Consider the following 27,688-nt stretch of genomic DNA (forward strand, 5'->3'; position numbering starts at 1 on the left):
CATCTCTGGGCCCAGATGCCCTGCAGCAGCACTGAGGATAGAAAAGCCGAGGCTCAGGAGACGGCAGTGTACCTCTGTACAGGCAGAAGGTCGGGGGCCAAGACGCAGGCACAAAGATGCTCTCTGTGTTGCATGGCTGTCAAGTTGACTGTTTGCTAGCATACCTCCCAACTATCTCGTATCCAGTCCCATTTTCAGGGGACTGTCCCATTGTCCCACCCGCAGGCCGCAGTGTCCCGCGGTGGGAGGGAAGTTGGGGAGACCACAAACCGATGCTCTGCATAGCAGAGCAGCGGGTGTGCAGGAGGAGAACAGATGCCGTGCACGGACTGCCTGGGGGCTTGTGTACGGACTGCCTGGGGGCTGCCCAGCATCTTGGAGAGTGCTGGGCACGCCCCCAAAGTGACGAATCACTATGAGATGGGACTGCGTGCTCACTGCGATCGCAGCGGCCTTGCGATCCATCCTGAATAAGGCCCAGAGAGCATACATGCTCTGTTTAGTTGGGAGTCTTAAAGCCTTTATGGTCTCACAAAATGTTTATATTATCCCATGACTTAGCCACAGCCTATACTGCCAATTCATACTATAAAGTAGATTTGTAAGCACATTTATACAATACAATAACAACAGTATTATAAATATATGATAGGGGGTCATGAAATGAAGTTTGGCCAGGTGACCCCATACTTTCCTGATTTATGCAAGACACAGGGTTTTAAGAGCAAAATAAGAGGTAAGCAGCATTTTAAAGGACATTTTACAATTTCCACTATGCAGCTGGGCCCATTATCCTGCAAAAGTAGGAGCAGATTCTAGGGACATTCCCAAAAGCAAAATGTGCAGCAGCACAAAGCAAGTAATTACAGATGTGTCCTCACAGTTGCGCCTAACAACTTCTCTCGGCGAGCCTGGTTCCGCGAGACTCTGCTAGCAACTTGCGTATTTTTTGCTGTAAATGTGTCTAAGTCGCAATGCAAAGTGACTAGGATGCACGAGGAGACTGTGCTGATTAATTTGATATGTGACACTTGTACATACTTGCCGACAATCAGCTCCCTCCTTCCGGGAGGGAGCTGATTGTCGTCTAACAGCAGGGGGCGTGCCCGTTCATTGATGGCACATTGTGAAGCAGGGGGCGGGGCCACGATTATGCGATTCAGTAGCGAATCGCATCACCGGCCCCCCGCTCCGGGGTTTCTAGTTTATTCTGGGGGGAGGTCGGGAGGCTTGCCTGCCTTTCCGGGGGGCCGGGAGCGACACCCAAAAATCGGGAGGCTCCCGGACAAATCGGGAGGGTAGGCAAGCCTGCACTTGTATATCTGTGTGCAACTGAGTCTCTCATTCAGCATGTAAAGTGCTACGATGCAACAGCCACAGCCTTTTTCCACAGTTCTGTTTACAGTCTCAGTCGCACACAGGCAAAAAAATACGCCCGACACTAGCAGAGTTGCACGGGACCTGACGGCTCACTCACACCAGGCTTATCACTTTTGTATACAGAATATTTCACATGTGCAAGAACAAGTGTTTTTTTTCCTAAGCAAGAAAAAATATACATTACATTTTAGTATGTTTTGCATAATATACATGGAATAGATATTTCACAAAGAAAACAATCAGATTACATATGGTATTTCAACACAAATGTTTCAGAATATTAATTTATGATTTGTAGAAAATAACAGCAACAATAAAGCAAATTATTTTATCATAATGACATTTAATCATTTTTTTTCCTTTTATCTCCAAATACTTTCACCAAGGTACACTGTAAATAGCTCACACATAAGTGCATTCAATATTCATGTTACAGAAAGCATGCAGGAGCTCATTCAGACCCGGACGCTAAGCTGCGCTGTCATGCAGCTAAAAGGGGCCGGGTATGCAAATACCGCGACCGCACTGTCTTGTGAATGGACGCCCTCTATGTCTTAGAGAGCGACGGCTGAGCGAGCGCACGCCGGTATAAAGACATCCACTTTTCTCTCTTAACACACGTTATCTACAGGAAGTGTATGAACAATCGGATCCATCGAGAGCCATCGGAGCTGCACGCAGTGCTTGAGGTAGACCTTACCCTGCCGCAACCACTGCGATCACTGCAGGCTGAAAAACAACCAAGTGACGTATATAATGACGCATCTTTGCTAATTATGCACATCCATAAAACTCCGTTTTGACGGGCAGACACGACTGCGTTCGCACCACCACTCCCCCGTTCACAAGCACCTTCCCCTGTTACCACCCACAAACGGCGCTGTCACTCAAAGTAGCGCCTAGTCTGTGTACTACAAGCGCAAGATTCCCTGCCGCAGTGACTGGTTCGCGCATGCGCACTTTGATGCATATGGGCGATAATCGCCCATAGCGTGCATCCGCAGCATAGTGAACGGGTCTGAATCAGGCCCACAGTACAGTATCTTACTTTGGGTCCTATTTACTAAGCAGTGTTAGGAGACAGAGTGAAAGTGATAAGGTGCCAGCCAATCAGCTCCTAACTGCCATCTCACAGGCTGTGTTTGAAAAATGACAGGAGCTGACTGGCTGGCACCTTATCACTTTTAACTCTGTCTCCTAACACTGCTTAGTAAATAGACCCCTTTATCTAACAGGTTACAAAATGATCTAATACAAAGAATGCTGTATAACTCTAGTACAAGTTACACACTGGAAGCAAATGTCTGATTGGTCGCTGTATGTTAAGGTGCCCATACATCTGACCGGTATTTCCGCGATCCTGTGACGCGATCGGAAATGCCGATCTGCCGGGTGGAAACGCCGGCCGGCCAACATCGATGGTCAGCGATCCATCGCAGGATCGCTGAAATATTACATATTAAATTTCCCCGATTTGACGATCGCGATAATTTTTTGCCGGGGTGCAGCATTGCGGGATCGCGGCAATCCATCGCTGATGGATGGGCCCCATAAATTCACATGTTACCTGCTGGAGCAGTTTATTCAGGTGTGGCACGCGCTTAGTATATTACTGGAGTTTTTCATGCAAATTAGGAAACTTCTATAGTGAAAAAGAGAGCTTGGAATAAATTTGATTAATCTAAAGTCGGACAATTGAGATTTACAATATTGTTACTTCAAAAATGAATAAGCAGAAGAAATGAATCTTCAAAAAACATAGCACTACTCATATAGTACATGTTAAACAGTGAAGACCCAATAGACCCATTTAGGGATGTCATCTACCCTGTATGTTACAAACCTTTCAATAAAAGTGGGACTCTGCCAATGATGTTCATAAATATAGCAAGGATTGTATATTTGGTTATATGACTGAATAGATGACAACATGAAGGCTTCCCCACAAGGATACCTGCCAAACACAAATCCTTATTCAGTGTCTTCACTTGTAACTCATTTGGTTCCCCTTCTTACTCCTACCTTGTTTACTTTTGTTTGCATTCCCATGGCGCTGCAAACAAAAATCAGTGACCCCGGGCTACCATAAATATTGCATATGTGCACCTACTTGCGGGGTGAGTCAAATTGAATGGACCCCTTAAAGTGTGCAGCTTCCTTGCAGCACTCTGCACTAAATGAGCTCTTATATAGAACTCCATTAATGTAGTATTCATTCTAGCTGCAGCGTGGGGCCAGGGCTCTGGACCATAGAAAGAGTACTCTCATGTGCGCCTCAGGCGCACTTCATCTATTCACCGGCCATGAGCACTGCACCGCAATTTTTCCCCACGCAGGACACTGTAGCCCGCGAGTGGGACATCACCCAACAGGTTGTTTTTGCTGGGTGCCGACATAAGGGCAGGGCGCGGCACCCTGCTAAAACAGCCGAGCTGGAACACTAGTAATGTAACTAGCGTTAATGCACGTGAAAGTTGCAGGTAACATTGAAATTGATGTGAAGCAAACACTTGTAAGAAAGTATATTTGTGTGGAGTTGGGTATGACATACCGGCAGTTGGGATGCCAGCTGTCAAAATGACAACAGTGGCATCCCGATGGTCAGTATCCCGACAGGTGGTACGTTAGCATCCTAACCCTCCCCTCTTTTGCCTCTAACCATAACCTTCCCTTCTTGCACCATAACCCTCCCCACCCCGCACCCTAACCCTCCCCCCTTGGTGCCTAAACCTAACTGTCCCCCCTTAGTGCCTAACCCTAACGCCCCCCAGTGGTGACTAACCCCCCTCAATGGTGCTTAACCCAAACCTCCCCAACAAAGCCTAACCCTAACCCCCCCCCCCAGTGGTGCCTAACCCTAACTCCCCCAGTGGTGTCTAACCCTAACCTTCCCCCCTAAGCCTAACCCTCACCCACCCCGTGGTGCCTAAACCTAACCCCGTCTACCCCTGTCACTAACAGCTAAGGTGCCCGCTATACTTACAATCGGGATGGCGACTGTTGGGATTCCGGCATCGTATCTAAACTGGCGTCAGGGTTTAGATGCCTATGTTTAGTCCCGGGTCGGGATTCCAATGCTGGGATTTCAACCGCCGGCAAACTAACTACATTCCTTTGTGTGTATAGGTTCATTTGCTTATATTATTTTTGGAATATCAGTATTAAGCTGTGTGTTCCAGGTTTGATTTAACAGACAAGAGTAAATGGTCCGCTACCTGCCTTTGTTCTATTAAAGGAACTAATCCCAGTTAATTGGAAGAATTGACCGGTCTACAAAATAGAACATTTCTTCAAACCATGCTTATGTATAATATCTTGATAAATGAACATAGGTGATGATATAGGACTTTTCTTTATCATGTTAACAGTTTGCGTGTGATTAAAGCCTTCATTGTACAAGCCTTTTTTGTTTTGAGATTACATTTCAGAAAAATGTCTCAAAGCAAAAAAATATCTCATTGCTTATCTACAGAACTACTGACAGAGCTAAACTACAGAGAATAGAGCAAGAACAACAGACTACTACATAAAATAGTTTTGGTCAAAGTCCAACCATAGAATAGCAGAATGACAACTGCTATATAAACATACTACACTTTTAATGAATGGTTTCTCAGGTAACCTACTTTGAAGACCAATATCTATCTATCTATCTCTATCTATGTACACATACACCTATATATATATATATTTAGTGATTACTCACTGGCTGTGATCACTGCATCGCTATTTTTCCCACCCACGAGACACTGCAGCCCGTGGGTGGGGATGGCACTCGCCATGTTGTATTAGCAGGGCGCCGCCAAAAGGGCAGGGCACATTCTGCCCTTTTGAAATCTGGCCGGGCGCGACGCCCCGCTAAAACAGCCTACCGGGAGCGCTATATATACATACACACGTGTATATGTGTAAGTTGCAAGATGGGGCGTTCAGCTTGGACTTGTTTTTCTGCTTGATTAAATTGAGATACAGAGAATTTGGAGGCCAAGTCAATGCTTTGAACTCTTTGTCATGTTTCTCAAGCCATTCCTGAAAAATGTTTGCAGTGTGGCGGGACGCATTATTATTATCCTTTATTTTTATGATGCCACAAGGGTTCCCAAGTCGTGCCCTAAGTCGTGCCCTATGGCCAAAGAACAAGATGCAGCTTTTGAGCTGGAAGCAGCCATTGGGCTGTGTAGCAGCCTTGAGGGCTGGAAAACTTGGCTGGATGCGGCCTTTGGGCCGTGTTGCAGCCTCTGGGCTGAGTAGCAGCGTTGAGGGCTAGTAAACTTGGCTAGATGTGGCCTTCGGGCCGTGTAGCAGCCTTTGGGCTGAATAAACTTTGCTAGATGCGGCAGATGAAGGACTAGTGCCACTGGAGAGAGACAGATATTGGAACACTAGTCATACATGCCTACCCTCCCGGTTTTCGCGGGAGGCTCCCGATTTTTCAGGTAACCCCCCGCACCCCCGGAAGGGTAGGCATTTCTCCCGCATTCTGCCCACTTCCTAGTGAAGTGGGCAGAATTAGGAGAATACCCGCAGCAATCGCGGGTCTCCGTGAAGGGGGCGGGGCTTAAGCAGTGATTCTGCATGAATCACAATATTTGGCCCCGCCCCCTATTTAAATTGTGCCCAATCATGGCAATTTTACCACGAGGGGGCGGGGCTTAATGACGCGATTCGTCAAGCCCCGCCCCCGTCGGCCCCCTGCTGCATCTCTTACCCGGGCTTCTCCCGGGAAGAGAATGTTAAAGGTAGGCAACCCTGACACTAGTGCCACTGGAGAGAGACAGGATTGCGTACTCAGGAGGCAGTAGTGTAGTCTGTGCCGGCGGGTTGACACGAGCAGCTGACGGAGTGCGGCCTGTGCCGAGTTGACACAAGCAGCGTATGCTAGAGTGCGGCCTTTGCCGCCGAGTTGACACAAGCAGCGTACGCAAAACTGCGCACTCTTGACACTGTAGTGCGGCCTGTGCCGCCGGATTGACACAAGCAGCTGACGCTAGAGTGTGGCCTGTGCCGCTGGGTTGACACAAGCAACGTACGCAGGACTGCGCACTCTTGGACACAGAGTGCTGGCCTAGATGACACAGGTAGATGGAATTAGAACTGTGCCGCCTGGATGACACAAACGGCAGTAAATAATCTTAGACTGGAGAACTGGAGCTCGACTGGATAACAGGAGACAATGTCAGAACCGGAAACACAAAAACGTTATCACCGGCATCAGAGCAGCGTTCGCATCGGGAGGAAATAGATGCCGGAGCCAATCCAGAAAGGTCCCGAACTGAAGGACAGGAGGCAGGAGGAGATTCAGCGAATGCTCGCCCGGTGGTCGCCTCGCCCTGCATTCGCAGTGCAGCGGCTTGTGACAATTTGTGATTTAAGGAGCTTAAGTGGTCTGTAATGGTGCAAACTTCAGTGCAGGCATGTTGAAGAAATTGCAGACAATGCAGAGTTGGATATAAAGTGTAAATAAGCCTGTTTCCAGGCGTATCATTTGCACTCTTTTGCTGGTGTCAGTACACATTGATAATGACGATTACGGCTATCAAACTAAGTATAAGGATGCGTGACTGCATACAGGCAAATGTAGACATTTAAGGGGTGATTCAGCAGAGGAAGCAGTAGCAATCACAGCTGGTAACATGTTATGTAATATGGTAATGCAGCAGGAGGCGTCACACATGCGGTATGCATTGCTGATCCGAGCTTCATCCAAGGACACAGCAGTGTATAATCTGCAATCCCATCGGCCGGCTGAGTGACCATGGGTTCACGCAAGCCAACCATCGCAGATCCTCAAAAGAGGCCAGGAAATCTCCATTAGCCGACGGAGATCCTGGCCTCTCTACTCCCTCTCAACGGCAGCGACATGCCTCAGTTTAGAGAAACGGAGGCCATCGCTGCCCCCTCCCTGCCCCAAAATGGCAGCAGACTGTCAATCACTGACAGTCTGCTGCCGAATTCCGTCTAAAATTGCAGACCCATAATGCGCAGTATGGGGCTGGCGCCTGTGCAGATTCCCGTCCATCGGAAATCTGCGATCAGTGGGCACTGCTGAATTAGGCCCTTAGTGCCTTGCATACAGTGTGTAATTAATTTGGGGCCTGATACAGCAAGGATCGCAATAACGATCGCGCACGTAGTGTCACTGCGAAGATATGGTAATGATTGAGATTGCAATGCCATACGCAGCCTAACATAAGGAAGCCACCTTTACCTTACACACATCCGTAATACTTAGCAAGACTGCAAAGCCATCGGTATCATCGAGTACAATCGCAGCCTCACTCACACTTTAACAAGCTCTGGGCCTGATTCAGACCCGGTCGCAAGCGCTGAGCGCTCGCAACCGGGTCGATGGTGGCCCAGAGCGCATGCGCACGACGGAGCCGGGTCCGTCGTGCGCATGTGTGAGACCCGGATAGCGACAGGCAATCCGTCGCTCCGGATCTCGCACCAAAGTGGGCGTGCTATCGATGTTGAGTGACAGCACGCCCCCTTTGCTGGGCGGGCCAGGGGTTGTGGCTGCCCAGACGGAGGCGTTCCCATGAGAACGCTTACCGTCTGGGGGCGGCCCCACTGACATCACAAGTGATGTCAGTGGGAGAGCTTTCGGCTCTGTTAGAGCCGAAAGCTCTCTGAGGCTTGCGGCCACGAGACCCTACCACAAGGGTCTCGTCGCAAGCCCGATGGTCGCGATGGTCTTGACCATCGCGACCATCATCCTGGCCGCTCGCATTAGCTATGGGTGGCAACCCACAGCAATGCGAGCGGCCAGGAGGCCGCACAAAAATTAAATAAAAAGCCCTGATTCAGAACGTCCGGCTCTGAATCAGGGCCTCTGATCTTACTCAAAAATTGCTAATATGGCATTGCAATGGCTAATTTATGCACGCCTCTGCAACAGCGTTCAAACACGCTGGCACGCCTGCGTTGCACCAACCACCCACCGTCACCTCCCCTAAACGGTACTTCCTGTCAATCACTCTGCGATGGGTCTACGCAGTCCCGATCGCAGTGGAGGGTTCGCGCACGCGCACTGCATGCGCAAAACGCAACAAATGGACGATTTTGTGTGTAATCGCAATAGCGATCCTTGCTGAATCAGGCCCCATGTCCGAATTGCATGCAACACTGTATCAGTCCCATAGGGTGGAGTATCCAGAAGTGAGTGCAGATTTTTATATCCGTAATACAACCTGTTTTTCCCACTATGATCTTGTTCTATACTTTTAATGGGTTACATTTTTCAGAGCAGGATCCTTTTTTGCACTTCATAAAAGTATTATTTGTCTTTGAAGAGTAGAGAGTTCAGTCAAAAAGTAATGTGCAAAGGTGAAAACTATTTCATTGTTATATAATTAGAATCACAATAGCCATTAATCAATGCAGGGAGACAGAGAACAACTCAAAGCACTGCAGACAAATGACTGTCCATATGGCAATTTAAAACATATATTTGCTTGTAAAAGAGTATTAGATCACCTTGTAGCCTTCACAATACTTACTCTGTATATATTGTAGTATTCCTTTGCTGTGTAGCTGCTGCTATAGCTATCTATAGAGAAAAATCCATATTTGGCTCTTATAAGCCAGATCTATTTCAAATACAGCTGCTATCAAATGCATCTACATACAGTATGTGTATAGTTGTAAGTACACAGAGAAAGCATATTTCCTGTGGGCAAAATTGTTATCCTGAATGAAGAATAGCTGAGAGCATAAGTCAAAGTGTAAATATAATAATTATTTTTTTGCTTTTACCCTCTATTCTAATTGCGTGCATGGGACTAAATGTGGATATTCATCTGTATACAGAGTTGCATGCAGGGGTTCAATCCATCCTTGTGAAAGTAGCCATCATCACTATCAGTGCTCATTTGCACCGTATACCTGTTCTAAGAGATCTGTCCGAAATTGATCTCAGGCATGCACGGCCGTAACTAGGGGTGTGCGCCATGTGCTGGGGGCGGCACCATTGCTGCTCCACAGCTCCTGCATCTGGCTAGCAGGATGCCTGGAATAGCATCCTGCAGCCAGAATTGCTGCTACAGTGCCAAACACTGGGCCCTTTGGAAGCTCCAGGCAGGCAGCCTGCAGTCTGTACAGCCGCTTAGGGTGTCCTCAGGATGCTCCAGGCAGTGCTGCACTTCCCAATGCTGGTGGCCCTGCCCCCTCAGTGTGACGTCGCTCCAGGCAGTGCTGCACTTCCCAATGCTGGTGGCCCTGCCCCCTCAGTGTGACGTCGCTCCAGGCAGTGCTGCACTTCCCAATGCTGGTGGCCCTGCCCCCTCAGTGTGACATCGCTCCAAGCAGTGCTGCACTTCCCAATGCTGGTGGCCCTGCCCCCTCAGTGTGACGTCGCTACAGGCAGTGCTGCACTTCCCAATGCTGGTGGCCCTGCCCCCTCAGTGTGATGTCATAATGTCATGTGCTCATGGGGGGCGGGGCTGGCACAGGGAGCCTGGTCACCATGCCCCTTGGCCCATGACACACCTTCAGAATACACAGCCTATGTGCAAACTCCCTGTTGCCGCCCAGTTACACCCATTTAAATGCGACTGAGTTGCGTACAACATTGATTCAGCCATAGAGCCATATTCAATTTGAGCCGAGGCGCGATACTTTTTCGCGGCCCGGACTTTTCGCCTACTTCGCCTGTTTTGCAGGTGGAAAGGTATTGCACGCGTGCCCGCTTTACACCGTATTCAATTTGAAAGCACGCGAAAACGGGACCCGGCGAAACTTGAACAGGCGGAAAGCACTGTCACAATTGGGGAAATCAGCCTGATACCCCCCAAAAGATGCTCTGACATGGGGGTTCACTATGGTACCCCCCGATTTGGCTTGCTGAAGGTATTTGGTGTTTTTAAACGGGCTCAATAGCTGCTAAATAGCGTTTTTCTATACGTGATGCAGAAAAGTATTCAGGAGGTTTTTTTCCAGAAAATAACTTATCCCAGCAAATTTGGGGTACTTAAAAATGGGGATCAGCATATTTTAAAGTTGCTAAATAAAGTTGAAAAAATTGTGAAAAATGCACCTGCCGCAAGCACCTGCAATCAAGAAAACACTTGGGGCATACTTGGGGACCCCCCCAGGGTCAAGTTCACTAGTTTTTAACTTTGTACCCCAACTTTTTTTTTCTTCGCCCCCTTTTTCAAAGTAATTTTTTGGGGTGTCCTTAAGTGTTTTTTAATTTTTTTTCACACAGTTTACGTTTGGGGGACTGTCTGAAGGCTTCACGGGGGCTCCCGCAACGTTGCACCCCAAAACCCCAATTCTGCACTTTTTTCCGCCTGCTATTCAAAGGCGAAACTTCATAGGCGAAACTTTTTCGCCTAGTACTGTACATTGCATTGACTTTCCGCCATAGTTGCATACACTCAACCACAGAGCAAGCACGGTGCTAAAAGTCACAAGATACATCTACAAAATGGAGTTGCATGCAACTCTGAAACTGACTCTTTGTAAAATTCTTATATAGTCTTCCCGCTGGGCTGTTTTAGCAGGGCGCTGTTTTAGCAGGGCTGTTTTAACAGTGTCCTATGGGAGGAAAAATTGTGGTGCAGCACTCACTGCCATTGAATCACAGCATCTATTCACAATGAGGGGAGAGCTTGGGTGCAGCACAGCATGTCAGTAAGTGCTGGGCATGCCCCCAAGAGTGCCAAAAGGGGGGCGCTTCTTAAGGATATGCCCCCTTTTCTAGTGACCACTCCCCCTTTTCACACGCGTGCACCAGCAATATTGCACCCTGTCCAGCGACGTACGTAGAACACTACTTACATATAGGATATATTTTAACTTGACCTCCAGATTGCTAAACATTTATTTTTTATTGTGATTCAACTTTACCTTTATTCTAAGGTACAGAAAATTATTTATAAATACATTTATAATAACCATTAAACCATTCACTTCTTGCTTATATTGTTTCAGTTAGTCTTAGGGCCTGATTCAGAGCCACTCGTAAGCGGCAGCTCGTTCGCTCCGAGCGATGTTTGCCCAACTGCGCATGAGTACGGATCGTTATACGCATGCGCGAACCAGTCAGTGCAGCCGAAATTCATGTGCTTGCAAAATAGCGAATGCCTGCTAATTTGAGTGACAGGATGAGGCGTATGTGGGTGGTAACAGGGGAAGGTGCTTGAAAACGGGGAGTGGAGATCCGAACGCAGGCGTGCTTAAAGGTCAAAACGGGCGTTTTATGGGTGTGCATAATTAAAACAGCAGTGTCATTGACCACGTCACTGGGTTATTTTATAGCCAGAACTGCTCGCAAAATTGTGGTACCAAAAACCAACCACAAGAATAGCGAGCAGCTCATACCCTGTTCGATGTACTTGATTAATCTAATAAATAGCGGAAATGACGTAGGATGCGAGCGGCCAGGGGGCGTAGTTTCACAAAAAACGACCGCAAGTTTTGTTCGCTCGTTCAGACCTAGAGGCGTGAACAGACCGCAAAGAGCGAACGGTTCATTTGAATAGCCACCCCTATTTTCAGGACGAGCGAGCGCTAATTGCGTCCGGCTCTGAATCAGGCCCTTAGATATTAATATTCCCTACGTAAAGGCAGTGTCACAATTGTGCCTTGCCCCCTGGTAAATATTAGCGCCAGGAACACACCCTTAACTTCTCATCAAGACTGCACATGACAGGGGGGGGGTATATTTACTAAAGTGCTGGTTTTTATAAGTAAAGTTGTTGCCCAAAGCAACAAATCAGATTCTACTTATCATTTATCTAGCATCTTCTAGACAGTGTTAATTTTGTTGCCGAAAATTTTGACTAAAGGTAAATGTCAACGACATTTTTTTGAGGACTAAATTGTAACGATAACGAAAATATCAACATTTTAATAACAAAAATTATGATGAAATCTTTATTCCATTTTAAATAGAGGACTAAGACTAAAAATAAATGTCAAATCCTTGTCAAAATTAACACTGATATTACATACACTACTTTCTATTTTTGAAGTAGGGTTATTTTAATTTTTTTTAAAACAAGTAAGTGTTCTAGATATTTACAAAAAATAAATGTGACCTGTGAAGGAAACATGATTGTGTATTGCACCGATTCACTTGCAATATATCACTCTTCAATAGAACAAGCAATATATTGCCAAGTGTATACCCAGCCTTAGACTTCATCCAGTCTCACTGCTCTTACCAGTCTCTGGGGCCTATTCATCATAACTAAAATTTCTCTGGCGGCAATTACGTTTAGAACTCGCATGGAGTTCTACCTAATTACCGAAGGAATTCATCATTCCTCCTCTCCATAACTAAGTGAAAAAAATAGATATATAACAGCGCTAATGTGGGACACATATGGTCTCTAGAGTGGGGTTTGAGACTAGCTCTATAACCATAAAGAATTATATATATATAATAACACATGGCTTGTTTAAAAAACATTTATTAGACACATTAATAGCCTATGACCTCCTAGGTATGGAGTGAAGACATACATATAAAAATAAAACTGATTATATAAGAAGGTTACTGGTGATCAGTGTTCTGCTGCCTGTTGAATCTCACCCTTTGATGGAAATCACTTTTTATAGGGATACATATAGGATAGATATGTACCGGTATAATGTCCAGCAATACTATATAGATGGAGATATTACCATTCCTGGTCACTTTAGCAAGGTGTCCTCGCAGTAATTGTATCCTCATGCAATGAAGGTAGTCTAGTGGTATCTCTGTTCAAAGGAGCAGCTGGTCCGGATCTGTTGGTATTAATTCTAAATATTCCTTTTTTCAAGTGAATCCAATGGGTAGGGAAACCAGTAACCTGGGCTCAACGCGTTTCCATGTGGAAGTACCCGCACCTTCCCCATCCGTAAAAGCAGCGCATGCGCAGCACTGCCTACAGCTGCGGTAATTCTGTGTGTCTCCCCCAACCCCCCTCCCACCTCCGCTCACCTCACCTTGACTTACCTGCCCGCTGCAGCCACCTCCGTCTGCTGTTCTGACATTGTGTTCTACAGGCAGAACACAGTAAAGTTTAGAAAAAAAAACACTTTTTTTTTTCTAAACTTTACTATGTTCTGCCTGGAGAACACGTGTCAGAGCAGCAGCCGGAGCCAGAGGAAAGACCAGGGAGCGCCGGAGAGAGCGGAGGAGGACCTGCCCACGCTGACACAGATAAGTGTCACCTGCTATACACCACCTCACAGTGGCGGATAGTAACACCATCAAATTCCGAAAATACATAATTTTCGGAATTTGATGAATAGCATAATTTCCATATCCCCATACTAATATATGTGTGGAAATTAACGCAGTCGGACTTAACCAGGAGATATCAGTGCTATCTCCTGTGTTAAGTGTGTTCATGAATACTAAAATAACGATAATTAGGGCAAATGTCCTTAAAAACGTTATTTTAGTGTTGATGAATAGTCCCCTCTGTCTTCTATCGGTCTCTATTGTTCTGCTCTCTTTTTGCTATTGTGTCCACCCATATGTCATCTAGACTCTATGGGGGTCATTCAACTGTTTTGTGCGTCTATATGATTGCGTGTCCAAAGGAGCAATTCAATTGTTGCTCTATTTGGATGCCGAAAGCCTTAAGCTGGCCACACACTAGACCAATTTACATCCAACCAGCCAACTTGTTGATTGGTTGGAATGAAAATCTGGTAAGGAATGAAAGCAAATGACAATCAGCAATTTGCTCCCAAATGCCGGAAAATGAACAAAAACTGTTGATTGAACAAATTGTTTAGATCAAACATTTAACAAACTTGTCTGACGACCATTTTCATCTGTTTTCTGGCATTTAGGAGCAAATTGCTGATCATCATTTACTCCCATTCCTTACCAGATTTTCATTCCAACCAATCAGCAAGTTGGCTGGTTGGATGTAAGTTGGTCTAGTGTGTGGCCAGCTTTAGAAGGACACATTTCTTCTCGCAGCCTCCTGAGGTGCGAGAAGAAATGTGTGTAAAGTCTGTTGTTTGTGCCCCCTAAAGGTGGGTAACGTGCTCTAACCACTTCTTTAGACAGTTTTAAATGTTTTATCGTGGCTAATTCTGGTGTTTTAAGGCGCGTTAAATAGTAAAGGTTGCCCGAACGGAGAAACAATTATTTTGCTCCATTGGGCACCTATTCGTATAGACACCCAGCAAGGGGGAGCACCAAAAACAATTGAATTGCCCCCTTACAGTTTAGATGAGATATGGGCAGACACAATATGTAGAGGTTTGTACTATTTGTTAGTCCTATTTCTTTTGAACTCTTCTGGTGCCTTATATATAAAGTATAATATAAAATACTAGTAATCTCAAGGCCTGATTCAAGTGGCTTTGCAATTCCGTCCTGCAAAAATGCAAATGCTCCAGGAGGTGTATGACACCTCCTTGTGGCATCTGCGTACCCAGCTCTGCAACCGAGGTTGCAGCCTAGGATGACCATTGCAACCATTGCCCCTTAGTTCAGGCTGCGGTAACTGAAGCCGGGTCCTGTCAGCCTGTGAGGCCAGAAAGTCTGCCTCCATGGATGCAGATCCTGGCCTTGCCACTCCTGGAAAACGGGAGTGACAAGCTCTCGGTTCCAGGAACACAGGCCGCCCTGCAAGCACCTCTGACTGCCAATCGGACAGGGGCATACAGGGGCCTGCGTGCGATTTCACATTACCCGTTCTGCACATGTGCATAATGGTCCTGCGCATGCGCAGATTCCCAATAATCAGGAATCTGCGATCAGCAGTGCTGAATAGGGCCCTCAGTTGTCTACATAAGATACCCAACACTATTTCTAAACATCCTTAAACAACCCTATGTTGGTATTAGTGTGTTTTTTGCATATCATGGACTTAGTGTAGGGTTACCACCTGTCCGGGAATCCTCCGGACAGTTAAATAAAAAATCAGATGATCTGTCCAGAGACCAGAGGGCTGTTAACCCTGTATGGGTAGCGTCTGGAAATCTGACAGGGGCGGTGCCGGCACCATTACTGAAACCTTGTCATTCCCTCCTTCTCACTGTCCAAAACACTCCCCTCCAATCCCCAGGACCATGCTAGCCCCTTCTTTCTCCTCTATCCTGTTGCCTCCCTCTAAATTCTTATACTGCCCAGCAACACCGCAGGCAGAGACCAGGGCAACTGAGAGATCTTCAAGGTAAGTTGAGACTTCTTCCAAGGCAAATATGCAAATAGATTATTGTGTATTTCAGTAGCAGCTATGTATAGATAAAAAAGGTTAATGTGGTCTAATTAACACAAATATTTAATGGAAATACTGTATGAAGCTGTTCATGAGCTAAGACTAGACTTAGGGGTGTATTCACTAAGCCTTGGATATAGATAAAATGGAGAAAGATAAGTCCCAGCCAAGCAGTTCCTAACTGTCACTTTACAGGCTGAGGGCCTGATTCAGACCCGCTCGCGAGCGCATAGCGCTCTCGAGCGGGTCGATGGTCGGCCAGTGCGCATGCCCGGAGTGCGCGAGCCCCGAAGCGAGTGAGAACTTCACTCGCTCCAGGGCTCACTACAAAACGGGGCGGCTGTCGATGTCGACAGCACGCCCCGTTTTGTAGGCGGGAGGGGGGGGGGGCTGGCTGGACAAATGGAGGCGTTCCCGAAGGAACGCCTGCCGTTTGTGGGCGGCCCTACTGACATCATTCGTGATGTCAGTAGTGAACTTCCTGCTCTATCAGAGCAGGAAGTTCACTCGGGCTTGCGGGAACCGAGACCCTACCACAAGGGTCTCGTCGTAAGCCCGATGGTCGCGATAATCGCGACCATTGCCAGGACACTCGCAAAAGCTGTGGGTGGTCAGCCACAGCTATGCGAGCGGCCTGGAGGCGGATTTTTTTTTTCTTTAAATCTGCCCTGATTCAGAGAGAGTGCTCTCAAATAGCGAGCACCTCTGAATCAGGCCGTGTTTGAAAAATGACAGTTAGGAGCTGATTGGCTGGGACTTATCTTTCTCCACTTTATCTCTCGCCAAGGGTTAGTGAATAGACTCCATGGTGTCTTGACACAATAAAAATTTCTGAATGGCGTACTGTTGTTAAAATATATTACAGTATCATTTGACTTTGCTATAGAGGACGATTGTGTAAAGCTCAATGAAAACCCATTTTATCTAGCTGTATTTTATAGTAACGCTAAGCTATTTTTAAAGGCAGAGCTTATAAATATTTGGTAAATGCACTGCAGTAGTAGCATACAGTGAGAGCCTACACTGAAATTGCTTGAGGCTGACACTGCTATTTTCAACAGACGGTGGTAAATGATGTTACACCTAACAAATGAAGGTTACAGTACTAGCGAAACACTGAAGACTATATATTTTTCCTGGTGTGGTATAAAAAAAAGTTAAGAAACTCATAAAAAAAAGATACATAACAAATAAACAACTGCTAATAAAGGGCCTGATTCAGAGCCGGACACAATTAGCGCTCGCTCGTCCTGAAAATAGGGGTGGCTATTCAAATCAACCGTTCGCTCTTTGCGGTCTGTTCACGCCTCTAGGTCTGAACGAGCTAACAAAACTTGCGGTCGTTTTTTGAAAAAATACGCCCCCTGGCTGCTCGCATCCTACTTCATGTCCGCTATTTATTAGATTAATCGAGTACATCGACCAGGGTATGAACTGCTCGCTATTCTTGGGGTTGGTTTTTGGTACCACAATTTTGCGAGCAGTTCTGGCTATAAAATAACCCAGTGACGTGGTCAATGACGCTGCTGTTTTAATTATGCACACCCATAAAACGCCCGTTTTGACCTTTAAGCACGCCTGCGTTCGGATCTCCACTCCCCGTTTTCAAGCACCTTCCCCATTACCACCCACATACGCCTACTCCTGTCACTCAAATTATCAGGCATTCGCTATTTTGCAAGCACATGAATTTCGGCCGCACTGACTGGTTCGCGCATGCGTATAACGATCCGTACGCATGCGCAGTTGGGCAAACATCGCTCGGAGCGAACGAACAGCCGCTTACGAGCGACTCTGAATCAGGCCCAAAGTGCACTGATACAGTGTACTGAGGTAGTGCCGAATACAAAAGGGTCACTGATCCCGTGCAGGGTTTAGAGGGGGTCAGTGATGTAGTGTGGGGACATACAGATGTGTCCAAAAACAACTATCCTCCATGCGCTACAAGTTGCGTTACCATAACGCATGAGCGCTGTGCTACTCAGTAGCGTTGAGCATCTTTTCATGCGACTTTTCCCCTTAAAATGCATATTATTCGAAGAGCAATGCGAAGAGGAGGCACAAGTAGCTTATGGTGATTATAATGATATGTGGCATGCCTATATTCTGCAAAATGCTATGTTACAGTGTCAGCAACTGTAACACTAATGTAGCATTTTGCTGCAGATACAACTGCTGACGGCCATCCCTAGGAGCATACGGCATATAAAGGGGCATGTGTGGGCCTGAAAGCTGAGAAATAATATGGGTGTAACCCTACTGCAGCTTTGGCCACAACCAGTTGTCACACTCACTGTCTGGGAATCTGAAAATGAAAAGATGGTAACCCTGAGTACTGATTTTTTTTTCTGTATAATTCTATGTGACATAATAAAGCAAATATAAGTGAAAACAATAACTTATGCCAGAGTATCTTTATGTTGATTTTTCCTGCATACACACAGACATATCAAACACAGGGGTCTATTTACTAAGCCTTGGATGGAGATAAATTCGACAGAGATAAGGTACCAGCCTACCAGCTCCTAACTGTCATTTTTCAAACACAGCCTGTGACATGACAGTTAGGAGCTGATTGGCTGATACTTTATCTCCGTTCACTTTATCTCCATCCAAGGCTTAGTAAATAGACCCCATGTGGAACATTAACCCAAATATCATCTATTGGAGGCCAGATATAACTGCTTCTTAACTCATTGGAGTTGGCAGTACAACTATCCACATCTGAAAAGACGTCACTAATTAAAATAGTCACTAAAATAGTCACTAATTAGAATAGGCCTCAAAACCTATTTTCACTGTGTTTGTGGTTGCACAGAATGAAGATACCGGTCAGGATGATATAGTGTTCTTGAAAATATTTCATATGCTTGAACTATAGATGATTGTGGATAAGTTGTAAATGTATCTAAATAATAGCAATGGAAATGATTTTATTAATTATAAAATAATGATATATTAATGAAAGGAAGATAAACCCTAAACCCAGCAGAGTATTTAATCACCAAAGATAGGGTTTCTTGTTATTTAACAAGATCCCCCGGCCAGCGACAGCCTTCATTCCGTTGATAAATAGGCCTATTTAAGAAAAATCACATGGGTACAGTTACCACTACAGTACATTCCACTTATTGCTATCGCCATGTCAGGGTGGCAATTTAGGGGGCAGAGCAAAGGGTAAATGCTCTAAGTAAACAAGGCATTTTTCTAAAGCAAATTTATACTTGATTATTGTTTTATTATTTTTTGCATGTTATGTTTTCGGAATGCCTTTTACTTGAAAGTCTAAGCTTGTAGTCCACTGCACTGTAAATTGTATCAATAACTGAATTCTCAACAGATAATCAGCTATATTACCACGGCCTAATAAACAGACCTCTCAATGCGTATAAATATCATATGTGTGTGTGAGTGCTCTTTTTCACCTCTATGAACAATTAAAATGCTAAAATAACTAGACTATTATACTGATTCTTTCAGACACAAGGATTCCATGGTGCTCTTATAGCATGTCAGGATACAACTACAGTACCATGTGCCTGTTCCCAGGCCTGAGGGAGTTGCATCATGTGGCATCAGCCAAACTTAACAGCACAGATTCACCGCTGATAAGAAAAGCCAGGAGTAAGGAAGATTTATTTAGTGTGGGTTTGTTCTTACTATTAAACTAAAGAAAAAAGTGGGACTAAAATCTGACAGATTATAGCAGAACACAAATATGAAAGCTGTAAACAAATTCATATTTAACAATTATGCACTTTACTGTTGCATGGATATTAATGAAACAGCGTGTCATAAGCTTACAGAAGTATGTAATAGATTGAGAAGAATGACAAGTTATGTACAGCTGTGTAGCCAAATAGATTCTTGCATACTTACTATAAGTATATATTTATAAGCCAGGTGATGTTATTATAATGATGTCATCCTATGTATAATATACTTATTATGGCTTGAATCCACCCATAAACCTTGAATATTTTTATCTGACAGTGAGACCACCAGTAACACATATATAGATATTATGGTGTAAATTTACTAAGGTCGAATGACATCGAATGGGGCAAATTCAGCCGTTAAATGCATATTCGGAATTGACTAAAGGCTAAAGTCTGCTGACTTTGCTCCATTTGATGTCTAAAACTCTGCCGACAATACCTGTAACTCGCCCGGTAACATGTTTTCGGACACATAGACCATCGGAACAACTTTGCAGCACTTTGCCATAGAAAGCAATAGGACCTGGAAATTTACTAAGGATTCGTATTTGTTTTAGCGACCGAAATATAGTGCAAATCGGCCGCAAAACACACAAAAAGGAACCCAAATAGAAAAGTCAAATAGAATACCTTTTTATATTCGAGTTTCACATCAGAACCTACACTGTGTAAATAAATAAACAAACACAGAAGCACAGACAGGATCAGTGAGATCCGTTGTTGCTTCTGTGTTAAAAAAATTAAAACCAGTGTAAAATTAGAAAAAAAAAGGCGTGGCCCCCTCCCTAAAAGAACAACCAACACCGGGCTTTGGAGACCCAGTACTGGTTGTGCTAAATACAGGGGACATAAGACGTAGGGATCCCCTCTAGTAAGCGCAACCAGCACTGGGCTCTGAGCTGGTACTGGATATACAGGGGAAAAAAATGTGTAGGGTTTCCCTGTAAATTCCAGAACCAGCACCGGACTGTTTCTAACGTGGGGGGAGGGGGGTGTAACGCCACAGCCAGGGGAGCCCTTTCACCGGGTCCCTGAGCCAAAGCATTACTCCTGACCGCTTGTCAGCCCAGGCCGGGGATCCTAGGCTGATAGCCCAGGGCTATCCCCGGCACCACTGGTGTAGTGTGGTGTAAAAAAATAGATGAGATAATATGGTCTTTTGCTGTGGAACTACAGGTCCCAGCAAGCCTCCCCGCATGCTGGTAATTGGAGAACCATAAGTAAGAGTGTGCGGGGCACTACGGGCCCGCTGGTACCTGTAGTTCCACAGCAAAATAACTATTAAAACTTTTTTTTTTCCTGTGTGGAGCCTCTGCTGTTGCTTTTTTGTTTTTTCCTTTGCTAAAAGGGCTTTTCTATTTTAACATTTTTTTCACCTATTGTTTATTTTGTAACAAATCTGCAATTTGAACCCCAAGTCCGAGCTTCCAGTGTAGTGCGCTTATGTGTTACACAGGCATGGAGTGGACGAGGACTGGCCATTGAAAAGATAAGAGGAACACTAGTATTATGGGGAGGTGAGCATTGCTCAGCTGCCCTGGCAAACTGTTATTTGTAAATTGCATTGATAGAAGATTGTCTGCAGTAAGCAGTATAAAGCTGGGTACACACTTAACTATATTTTGAATGATTTGCCTGAATCCAACGGACCGGAACTACAAATCATTCAAATCGTCAAGTGTATACCCACTATGTCGGCCAGTGTGCGTTCCCGCGGGGTCGTCGGCAGCATCGACAGGTTGGCCCTCTGGGAATGCTGGGACTTACCATTCCACAACAACTGGCAAGTACAAGCTGCTCAAGCCCGGTCTAATGTGCGTATATTTTTGAACGGTGTTATTTTATAAATTCTCTATGTACAACCATTGAGACAAGATCAAGCATTAATTGAATTATACACATACAGGGAAAGGGAATGTTAGTAAAAATAGACATGACTCCCCATTTCTCATGCTCCATAATTTAACTTAGTTATTTAACTGACTTCCAGCTAGTTTTACTGCCAGAAAAAAAACTTTCCTCTGAGGCTGACAATAGTTTACAGAAATAAAATGTAAGTAGAATGTTTTTTTTATGTTTCTCTTTGGATGCATTATATATTTTCTTACCCACAATTTTTTTGAATTGTACTAATTCCACATTTGAGCTCATCAATCCTGGGCAAGAACATGCAGCACTGCACTTTGGCACATAGAATCTGACAGCCGAAAAGAACCACATGGCCCCTCCGTTCTGCCCAATTCTATTTCCTAAATACCTCAAACCCTATTTGATCATCAGCTGTTTTTCCAGATTTTAAACAGCCTTATGTCTTTACGAATACATTGAAACCCACCTACTGTATTAGCCAATACCACCACTGCTAGAAGACTGATCAAACTATTACCCTTTCAATAAAAATGTCCTATAGTCTTACTGCATGTCTTCTTGTTCTAATACTTTTCTTCATCTGTAGCTTGTTACAATCCTTGATATATTTGTAAACAATTTTTGTATACCCCTCCCCCCTTCTCCAAGCTATACACATTGAGGTCTTTAGGCTTTCCTGGTGAGTTTTCTAGTAAATATAATGCAAAAATGTTGTAGCCTCTTGCTTCATAATCTCTAACATAAGTATGTCCTCCAGAACTGAACGCAGTGTTCTAGGTGAGGTCTAGGTGTGTTTTCACCAATGACCTATATAGTGACATCTCCACTTTGATCTTCTGCTATTAATTTCTCTTCCCATGAAACCTAACATCCCATTGTTTACATCAACTGAAATAGTGATTCCTAGATCCCGTCTTTCCTTCAGGGGTTTGTGCCCTTAATATTACATTTAGCCCATGGTTCTTGATTCCCAACAGCATGATTTTCCATGTTTTGGCAATGCAAATTAATCAACTTAGATTATCAATCATTTAGCTCTAATGACCCTATGCAGCAGTAACTAGTAGTGTGAACAGTGTTGCAGAACAGTGGCACTCAGATTTATCAATGAGTATTCTTGTTATCACTCATTACTAATCTTAAATGGTGCTCCAAACCAATCAGCTCCTAACTGTCATGTGCTTGAAAAATGACAGGAGCTGATTGGTTGGAACACCATTTAAGACTAGTAACGAGTGACAACTAGAATATCACACATTGATAAATCTGGGCCTCGGATACAGATCTATCACCTAGGCCTATTCTATTCTAGACAGCAAAGCCATGCACTTGCTTGTAACAGTATTGTTTGTAATTTAAAAAGTATAACATGAATGCTTATTTCTTTTTCTGTAGGTATAATATTTATGCACCTGGATAAAGTGGGTTGGAAGGAATAACAGTAGCTTCCTGGAATTGTTTACATTTATTTGGTAACTTAAAGAAAAGTAATGGAGCCACACTCCATAGTAGTAGGTGTGATACTTATACTTCCAGAGGGGTGTGGTATGATTTGTTGATATTCATTATGTTGACACACTATAATATCAACATGGTAGGAATATCGACATTCAGAATGTTGACATGGTAAGAAGTTGACCTTGTCGTTATGTCGACATTACGCAGACTAACTAATTTCATGTGTTGATATGTTCATAATGTCAACATTTTGTCAGTGTCTACCTGGTGAATGTTGACATGTCGACATTAAAACCTATCAACAAAACTGCAACTACTATCAGGGTATGGGTAACCCATTTTATAAATTCATATTTTATCATTTATACGTTTTGTATGAAATAATAGGAACATGGACAGTTCAGGAGAATACAGTGGTAATTACTTTAAATATTTCCCTTAACTTTTTTTTAAATGTCCTCTTTACAAATATAGCACTGCATTATAATATATTATATTAACAAGTAATGAGCTTTTAGTTTATGCCAGTTAAATTCAAGTTTTTGAGGGATTTAGGGGGTTATATAATCATCCTAGGCCCCTAAAGAGAGGTACTGTAACACATTATAGAAACCTGGCTTCTACATTGTTTATCTCAATATAATGTAGCTTTTCTGATCAGCAACATTAAGGGATAAAGACAAATCTTCAAGTATTCCAACTGGTTTATACTGTAGCAATGTATTGCAAAAAATATTATGCGTACACTTTTTCTCACATTAATCATGTAATCCATTTCATGCCCATGCAGCTTGCTTTGGTGATGTAATAATGTAATACAGACATATATCATATGCTGCAGCCCCTTGTGGCAGAATGTAAGTTGTACATTTGCTGATTACTGCAAAAAGGAAATGTTCCTATACTGTTAAGGTATAATTGCACAACAAGCATTTTATAAAACCCAGTTATAGACATAAGTAATCTCCGAGCTGTAGGAACTGGCAGGTGTACAGTTAACCAGAGAATGAATCACACAGCAAGAGGTCACTGGGCAGGACCGACTGATTGTGCCTCACATTGCCGTGGACCCGTCTCATTTCTAGGAACAGGTTCCTATATACAAGAACTATTTTTCCTTTGTAGAAGGCTTTGGGCCCACTCTACAGCACTGCCTGTTTCCTGGGAAACCATGGAAACCCCCCATAGTGTTGGCAGTGATACTGTGATATGTACAAGGTTCAGCAGCTTTTGAAGCAGGAGCTTTAAAACTGTACTACTTAGTCACTGGAGGGAAAATATATATACACATAAGCAAAATAGCATATATTATCATGCTAATGTTATGACCCTATGCATAAATGATTGCACATTTTGCAAATTCAGCAAGAAACATTTCATTATATTGTGCAATATATGTTTTTTTTACATTTGATTTATTCAATTTGGCGTTATACAGATACAGAAAATTATGTTTTAACCCTTTAATGCTTTAAAAAAAAGCAATGTACATGTCGCTAGCAAAATGAAAATATTTACCATGGAAATTAGGTTACATTTATGACACTTGTCTGTGCATAGGCGTTTAGTCAATGGCTGACAGAAGCCCTTAGGGATTCAAAATGGGCTTGACAACTTCATCCACACTTTTGTTTGTCGAAATCTGCTTATTCTCTTACACGTCTGTCCTTGCAAAGCTAGGCAGCGTTTCCCCTAGCTGAGCCTTCCCCGAGGCCCTGTCTCCTTTCACACACACCGCATCCTCCTCCCAGCTACGCCTGACTCACTGTACTCACCCACAGGGAGGAGGGCTTTTTACACTACACTACACACACACAGCTCTTTCACTATGCTTACTCACTGAGCTTCACGTACATACTATACAGACAGTTGTAAAACAGACTGACATTCTGCACAGACACTTTGCATGTTGCTTGAACTCTTACATACAAATCTATCGTTAAGGCTAATACATGGTTCTGCTTTGCTTTCACAGATCTTAGCCTCCTTACATTTGCATTGTTTATACAGTGTATTATGTATTTTTAACACATAAAGGTTAGTGCGTTTCAGTTACCAAGTTACTAATTTTTCCTTGTCTTGATAATTCTATATCAATCTGAAAAAATAGCTTTTTTTTTTCTATGAAAAAAGGTGCCAGTACTCAAACAAAGTTACAAGTTGATATAAGAATTATAGAAACTTCCATACTCTATAGACAAGTCTACAGACACTTATTTGTTATTAAAATTATTTCACTAATTTCTTCCTGTTTCATATACAGACATCTATACACACAATATTATGTTAAGCCACAATAATATCCACCCATGTTTTTAATTTTAGATTTTACGAGTTGACCATGACCATCAGTCATGTGGCCATTGAAAAGAAACATGTCTGTACAAATATTAGGCTATATAGTGTATATGCATTTCTCACTCTAATACGGTTCTACAAAAAAAAAACGAGTGCATTCAACTTAACGAAAACCATTTCAGGATTATTCGTATATATGTCACACAGGTCAGTAACTCCATCTAAAAAGTGACTCCGCGGGGACAGAGAAGGATCGTACTGTTCTACAGGAGCGCAGGTTGGAAGCAATGAATGCAGCACCCAGCATAGTGGGGTGGAGCAGTGAGTCTCACAACTGTTCCAGGCCGGCTGTTTTATCAATCGGAATTATTAGGCTTTTAGTTTATAAAAGGGACAGTGATTTCTGATCTCAAAACACACAATTAACTGGTTTACCTTCCTCATCTCTCACATTTAAATAATATATTTTCCTTACAGAAATCACAAGCAATAGCTAAGAGCACTGTCAATTTGGGCCTACTAATGTGGCTTCCAGTGGTCACTTATGAATAGTTTAATAATATTAAACAAAGACGGCGGACTCTTGTTGCTGATAATCTGTAAAATGGCGATACGGTATGTGATGCCAAACTTGCCTTAGTCTCTTTCAAATAATCTTAGCTGAGAGACTGATTTCTGATCACACATAAAGCAGAGAACCTGTTTGTAAGCAAAAGAGCATATTTACTGTTCTTATAAAAGACTGGTAAGTAAATATGAAGCCAGGCACATAAAACATGGATGTTTCAGTCAGTCTCCTTGCTGTTTCTGAACTGATAAATGATTCGATTCCGATTCCGCTTTTATTTTCAGTGACCACCAACAATGACAAGACCAATTGTGAATAGTACGATACTATTAAGATTGAAGCTGACTGTCCTCTGTAGTCTGGAACCAGGTGGTCTCTGTACAGGAGAAGCAGACTGATAGATGAGACAGCAGGAGGAGGGGATTGACAGAGGTGACATAAACGTGCAGTCTCCTACCTCGTACACATACACACATAGTCTCTCCCCTTGCAGAGTCTTTTCAGCACCCCATGGGGAAAGCACGCATCGTGCCCCTACTACTAGTCAACGTTACATTTCTCTTTTACTCCACAATACTACAGGTACCTACAGCGCATATGGGGTTAATTTACAGTAACAGGGCCCATCACATCCACAAAAAGAAAACACATAATTACCTAATTAACAAGATCTGCTCATCCACCCTTGTTTAGAACAATTCTTAATCAATCTTGGAGACTGAGCAGAAAAAAAAGAACAGAAAATATGTCTGATCCTCCAGCTGATTACAGTTTGCTGCTGCTGCTTCTCTCTCAGGGCAGGAAGGGAAAGCCCAGCTTATGCTCTCATAGGTTGTACTGTATATAAATATCCACATGAATACGTATGCATGTATAGGTCTTGTCTGCAGCGATTTCCACCATCGACAAAGAACAGCAAAGAGGAAAATAAAATCGACTTACTGTAAAGTGCAGTAGCGAGGTTGTTGGTTGAAGAGGGTGTCTGAGCTGTTGCGTTTTTTTACTCTGCCCCCCTCCCTCGCTGTACGATAGGTCTTGTATGTCTCCTCTACTGTAGTAGAAATGATGTCTGCAGTACAGCTCTCTCCCTCTCTCTCTCTCCAGTATGTAAATGTGTAATAGAAGCCAAATATGGAGCAGTTGGCTGCCTCTGCAACAGCTCAAGGATCCTACTTCATGCAAAAGGGAGGAAGGGGGGGGGGGGAGTGTGTGGAGGCAAGGCAACACTTTGGCAGACAGCCAAGGCAGCCACACAGATTATTGCATACGCACAACAGAGCTGGGGCGGTCTCACTTAACCCTTTCTCTAGTACTCTTCACTAATATGGCATAGAGTTGTTGAAAGTCCTTGCCTTATTGCATAGCAACTATTTTAAAGAAATCTATCTATCTATCTATCTATCTATCTATTAGGAAAGACGTTGAAATATGAAATCAGAAATGAATAAGTTGAAATAAAGAAAGTTTGGAAGTGCATGCATTTGATTACAGCAGGGTGTGTGCTTCTGTTGGAAAGAGAGAGGGGTGGAGGAGAGTTATAGAGTAGGAATTGTGAGGACAAGCCAAGCTCAATGTCCACAGGGATGAATAGTGCGTGTCAGCGTCATTTAGGAAATCGCAATGATTTTAACCGTTTTGGGGCCAGTGAGATCAGACAAGGAATTGCACCATAAACAACAGCAATGACAGATAACCCTGTTTAAAGATACAGTTATCTCCTAATCACTTTTTTTTATACCACCTGCAATTCTGCTCTACACAGCTCTTATTATCAGACAATTACAGATCATGATTATCTAAATGGATGGCAAGTGAAAATTAGTCATTGAGGATATTTTATTTTTGGGCCTGTATGTGTTCTGTGTTGAATTACTTGGCAGTCAATTGGATGATAAAGTTAGAAAAGAATACTGCTAGTACTTGTGACCCCAAATGAACACACCTTAATCTGACATTCCTCCTGGTGTAGATGTGCTCTGTTAAAACAATGGAGTAGCTATAATTGACCCTTTCATACATGGTGTGCTTTACAGGACATTGCAGGCACCTCCAGTAATCAGGATTGTACACATTACTGCCTTTGTTCGACTTTTTGTGGTTTTCTATTGATTGCAATGTGTTGGGCGCTTCTGGGATATGGGAGGGTAAACACAGGGAAATTTATGTACAACTTTCTGGCTAAACATTGATCCTGGCCTGCAGTACTGTGGAAGCATATTTCA

The 27,688-nt window shown here is 43.7% G+C and overlaps 1 protein-coding gene across 2 annotated transcripts in view; it reads right to left on the reverse strand.

The window, feature by feature from the left end:
• Positions 1-26,633, reverse strand: part of ATXN1 (ataxin 1) — a 400,037-nt gene extending 373,404 nt beyond the window's left edge. For both annotated transcript variants that reach the window (XM_088475948.1, XM_088475949.1), the window contains exon 1: positions 26,409-26,633. The gene's annotated coding sequence lies outside the window, so the exon portion shown is untranslated. The remainder of the gene's footprint in view (positions 1-26,408) is intronic.
• Between the last annotated feature and the right edge of the window lie 1,055 nt (positions 26,634-27,688).

The sequence above is a fragment of the Taudactylus pleione genome, unplaced genomic scaffold (genome assembly GCF_031769625.1).
Source record: "Taudactylus pleione unplaced genomic scaffold, aTauple2 ptg000179l, whole genome shotgun sequence".
NCBI lineage: Eukaryota > Metazoa > Chordata > Amphibia > Anura > Myobatrachidae > Taudactylus > Taudactylus pleione.